Raw genomic sequence first — 6,000 nt, 5'->3', positions numbered from 1 at the left:
TAGGGGAGCAGGAGCAGCCAAACCCACATGCTTCTGGTGTCAGAGAAGTGGATACCCCTGAGCGTGGTCCTGGTTGGACCTCTCTCGAGTGGATTTAAGTGGTTGACTAAATGATATTGCTAGCTGATGCTATGGACTGTGCTTGGAAGGATGCCCCTCACCTTTCCTCCTGATCTGCTCCTTACCTGGAGTAAACCAGCATCACTCCATTGCAGTCATAATACTGTGTTTGTAACTGCTCTGTCTGTAACACTTGCACATATCCTCTGGCTCCTTACTTCTGGGTGTTTGCTTTTACTCTGAGTGGCTAGACAGTCCATCACCCTGTGAGAAAAGCATCTTTTTTTCTCACTGCTGAGCGCAGACATTTTGGCTGTGGAAAACGGAGTTAAATAAGAATAGGCTGGTCAGGAAACAGAGAGGGTGTTGTTGCCAGCTGATACTGGAGAAGTAATATCAGGAAGAATGCAGATTTGGCCAAGGCACTTGCAAGCAGTGCCATGGGTCTAGTCATGAGCCTGGGTTTGCAGCAACTGTGCAGCTTCGGGCTGTGGCGGCTGCACATCCTCTCAAATCACAACGAAATGTCAGTCTGACATGACCATGAGACCAGGGTCGGGGGCCCACCTCCTACTTCACAAAAATCATCGCTTTAACACCTTGTATTTGTTTGGAAATCTCTTTATTGAATACCGACCAGACCTGAGCCTGTTTGATTTGGCAGGCATGGACCTGGGAGAGGGGGGCAGGGGAAAAAAAAAAATAACAACACTGCAGCCGATTCATCCCTCCTTGTTTATACCACCAGAAATAGATTTGGCAGAGCACATCAGGAATGAACTAATCAGCGGGGAATTAATTGGCATGTTTGTTAAAAAGCAGGAACAACGTGGTGAACAAATTCATGGCTGGATGGCCGGAGGGTTCAAGCAGCCAGAGAGAAGCGCTGCATAGTGGAAAGTGTGACTAGTAAAAGCAGTTGTACAGCTGCGCTGGAGAGCCAAGGGTTGAGAGCTGCCCAAAAGAACCGGGGGCAAAGATATACGGGTGTCCTTGCGGGTGGAGCTGCTTTTGAGAGGGGCTCAGTCACCCAGGCTTTCCTTCCCATAAGGCTCCCATGTGTGGGGGGAGATGGCTAGCTTGCAGGAGTGGGAGGGAGGGTAGGAGAGGTACAGCCGGAGGAGGCTCCACGGAAGGACTGTGGAAACGCAGAAAGCGGGGAAATTAAGAGGGACACGTCACTCACTGCAAGCTGAAATTCAGAGAGGGTGGTGAGGAGAAGAGGAGCAGGGAGGCTGAGATTTGGAAGCCTCAACACAGAAGGACTGGCCTCAAGAGCGCAGGTAACACTTGTATGCAATTCTCTGCCTTCTTTCTCAGGAATTTTTTCTTTCTTCCTTTGGAGGAGACACATCGATGCACCTCAGGAAGAGCTTGTTGGGTTGAGGGACTCTAAGGGCACCTGTGGGAAGAACCAGGAGAGGAGAAAGCATGTGCAGACTGGCATGGACATGAAGGTTGGAGGATTGCTATCTACATTTCCAGAGAACAGGGGTGTGCAAACAGAAAGGAGGAGGGAGCAAGTCCTTAGAGACAGCCAGACAGGCAAACAGAAAGAGTACAAGGTCTGTGGGTGCCTGCCCAGGGAGAGGGAGGAAACTTCTTAAGAGGGACCACCAAGCTCTAAATGAGAGGAGTGGAGATAAGATAGAACCTGAAAAAGCAGGTACACCTGGAGAAGAGGCAAAAGGTGTTTATTACCTCCTCAAAACCAACAGTACTTCACTAATGTTAAGATTCGCAGTAGATGTGTGCTTTGCACCTGGATGGCTTATTTTTTTCCTTTTTTAGCATCAGTATGCCTGCCTGCTGGCAACAACATCCCCCGGCTGTCCATCATCGAGACTGTCAGTCAGAGCCCTCTGTTTAGCAGGATGGTCAGGCTATTTGAGGGATTCAGGTGCTCTTTGCTTTCCCACAACATCCAGGTAGAAAATGAGCAGTATAACTCTTAATTATATGCTAAAGCAGTATTTAACTCAAATATGTTGCCAGACTTGAAAAAGTCAAAATATTGTTATTCCTACATAACCCAAAGCTGGGTGTGTGCGTCAGCCAACATATAGTTTTATACCCACATACATATAAACCAAAGAGTAACACGTTACAATGGATTTTTCACAAGGATTTTTGAAACAGGTGATATTCTAGCAGTACCACTGTGGCTGGGTTAATATTGTAGGATCCAATTTTTAAATTGCTTTTGGCATTTTTCTTGATCTTTCCACCATTACATAATACTACAAGCATATGCTAATGTTTATACTACCCTGATTTTTTTTTTTGCTTGGAGAGCTAACAAATGCCATCCGCTTTGCAAGTGGAGCTTGCAAACTCTTTGATTGTTCTGGACTCGCAGTCTTGGCAGCTTTCTCCTCTAAAAGCCAGAGTCTTTTCGGGATCCCAGCCTGGGAGCTCTGGTAAAGCTGGCATTAACTGAGAAATTGTGTGCAGATACTTATTTTTTTTTTTTTTTCAATGTGAAACTGTTTGGTTTATAGCACCTAAACCTTCTTTGACTTTATACATAAACCAGAACATTTTATTTGAGTGAGTGTAAGTAATATAATCTTAAAATATTCTTAAAATATTGCATATGGAAATAAAGATAGAGAAATTCCAACAGTCTGCAAAAATACCTTTATTCTCTATTGAGATCCTTTATAAAGTTGAAAATCTTAAGCTTACTTTGATGTTTAAATGTTCATTACCATTGGAGTGAGAGCTACATTTATGATTTACCTGAGATCAAATTCCCTGATTCATTTAAAAGTGTATTTTCTTTCTCTGCAAGTAACCCCAAACCCAGTATCACTCTTCAGCTCTAGTTTGAAAGTAGCTCAGAAGGAACCTGGGAGAATTATGAGAGGAGAACAGGTCCCAAATGAAAACCACAAAGCTAATTCACTTGCAGTCTGATATTGCAGTAAAAAAATCTTTCATTTTAGGTATCATTATAGTGATTGCCAACTCTAATCAACAAAATCCTCATCTCAAAGCAAGTATAGGTTTGAGTTAACACACTGGGATGTACATGCATGGCATCAGGAGGGCGTATGTATTTAGAGCAGTCAGAAGTGCAGGGAAGGGTTTCGGGCCCTCTTGCTATACAAGGGGCAGGAAAACTCTGAATCCTAATGCTACATCTCACATGTCTGCAGTAGGAAGTGAGTGTTCTCCTCAGGCTTCAGGAGACAGAGGGCTCTCTGAAACGAAGCTGTGTTTGGCACGGCGAAGGGATAACCTATGCAATTCCCCCATGTCCTAGCGGGCAGCACAACCCATGGGCTCAAATCTTGTTTTCCCTCAGTGTGTCAAAGCTTGGGATAGGTACCAGGGAAATCTCAGTGCTCTGGTGTCCGTCCCTGCTGTGTGTAGGGATCGGTGAGCACTGGAAATGGAGAACACTGGAGCAGCAAGAAACAGTGAATGGGAGAGGGATACAGAAACAGGAGTTCAAATCCTGGCAGCCCTCCTTTGCTTTGGGGCAGGGATTTAGGCTTGGATGGCACAACTGCTGATCCTAGGAGAGCTGTGCCTGTGCTGAGGGTATTGAGCTAGCAGAGCTCTTTTATCATGTTGGAGTGAGGAACTGAGAGGTTAAAAGAAGAAAAAAGTATTGTGTAATAATGAGACGAATATGTCTGTCTTCATTGCTTGCAGATGAAGGGACTGTCCGGTGAATCACTGAGCCTGCCCTGCTCCAAGGGCAGAATATGATGTAATTTTCTGACAGAGAGCATGCCATATTATTGTAATTAACAGTAACAATAACAAAGCTACTATGTTATTATTGTTATTCTCTGGATTTAGGAAAGAGCTTTCATCCAAGGACGTGGGAGTTTTTCCTGCTTGTCAATCTGTGTTCTACCCTGACAGTATTTTCCAATGCAACACTGCAATGGATTTGAAGACATATTTGCAACGGGCTTGGGATCTGGTTCCTATTACAGATGACCCTGCAGACTTTTTCTGCTAGAAACCTTATTAGTGAATATCCATTTGCCTTCTACAATTCCACCTCAGAGAGGGAAGATTGCTCGATTTCTGTGTAAGTGTCTGAGATATGGGAATCTATTTTGAAGATGATTATAACCTGATGTTTACTAATAAATCACAGTAGGCCCTCAGGAATGCAGGGAGCAAAGCTACAAAGGAACCGATCTGTGAGGGGCCCTGCAAATAGAACATTTGGGTCTTATGATTCATTTGGACACCTGATGTTTTAAAAAGTTTGAGATCAAGTAGGGTGGTGGATTTTCAGTATCAGATGTGGGTGGAATTTAAAACCACCCTTCTTTTAAGAAATAAAGATGAAAGTATCCCAGCCCTGGGGTATTGAAACAGGTGGGAGGTGGAAAGGGTAAGGAATGGACAATGTTGGCGGTATTTTCAAATCATTTGCACTTAGAGATGTTGGTGTCTGGAAGTCCTTTCCCATCAGGGAAGATTAAAAAGGCATGTGCATTGCACAGTCATCAAAAGAAAAAGAAAAAAAAAAGGTCTAAAGGCTGAAATATTTATCTGGAAAAAAAAGAAAAGCAGAAGAAAAGCAGAAAGGCAGAGGAGCTGTGGTGTTAATGCAAATAGTTTCAAGAAGGTCCATAGAGACCTTTTCATTATGTGCCTCAGTGGTATCATCAAACTTTCTTAGAGATCTTCATTTTGGCAGCTGTGAGTTGGTGGGAAGAAGAGGTGTAAGCATGTGTGAGATAGGAAGAAGGTAATTTATTTTTTTCCTTTAAATGAATACTGCAATTAGAAGAATACTGAATACAAAATACATCCTGACAGGTGGAAAGTATTATTTTTAAAGTAGCATGGCATTTTCCATCAGTATGGCTTTATTCATATACTGCTATTTTAAATATATGGAAAAATAAATGCAGCTGCAATTAAAATACACTAGTGAGTGAATGTAAGAAAGGTACAAAGTAAAAGGATTTATTTATGTACTGCTTTATCTGCTACAGCCCTTAGTAGGTTTTGTGGTGGCTGAATTCTTCCCAGATGGTTAGGAGATGGGGGTTATATGATATTCAAAAAGCAATTTAATGTCTTTATATTTTGCAGTGAGGTCTTAGACTTTTGATGCATGTACCTGAACAGGGGAATAATTTGGATTTTCTGCATGTGCCTACTTCTCACATGAGCCACTCCATCACTGTGACTACAGATGACTGAAATCATCACTAAAACCCATGAACTTGGCAATGCATTTTTTCTGTTTGCTATGTGCAATATGTGCGTAATTGATATTTCCAGCCAGTTTCTACCAGAACAGCTGTTCATGACATTTAAAAAAAAAAAAGAAAATATCAGATTCAACAGAGAGAGACTACTTAACTAAGACAGAATAACAAATTAGCATGAGTAAGCTGTGGAGAGACTGATCTCTTACATTTATAGATGGTACTTGTCCAGGAGGGCCTATAGGTTAGAGTTGACTTTCATTGGCTTGGGAATGATGGTAAATTCAAAAGAAGATGAGGAGCTTAGGTAACTGCTCACATCAGTTCACATACCTGTCTTGCCTGCTCTGCAGATCTGCTCAGGAGGAACTGACCCCCTGACACCAGGGCAAAGTGGAGACAGTATATGGAGGGGTAGGGTTGCCTTTGAGGCTCCATCACTGGGCAGCATTTCAGTTATTACCACAGGTCAGTGAATCAGATCAAAAAGAACAATTTCCTTTTCTGGCCTGTATTAAATCCTTGATAAATTGCTTCACTGGTCTGTACCTTGCTTCCCCTAATTGTAAAGTGGGGATGCAACTATTTCCGTACTTCATAGTACCTCCTCCTGACATTCATAGAACATTTATAGCTATGAGGTTCTGTCCCAACGTGGCTACGTATGAAGCAAAGCTGCTTTCCCAACTGCCGCCAGTTGATGAAGCACCTCTGTACCACTTAATGGCATGAAAATAAGTAAGGAGGT

Source organism: Tauraco erythrolophus, chromosome 4 (assembly GCF_009769465.1).
Source record: "Tauraco erythrolophus isolate bTauEry1 chromosome 4, bTauEry1.pri, whole genome shotgun sequence".
Classification (NCBI taxonomy): domain Eukaryota; kingdom Metazoa; phylum Chordata; class Aves; order Musophagiformes; family Musophagidae; genus Tauraco; species Tauraco erythrolophus.
Note: the sequence above shows the minus strand (reverse complement) of the source record.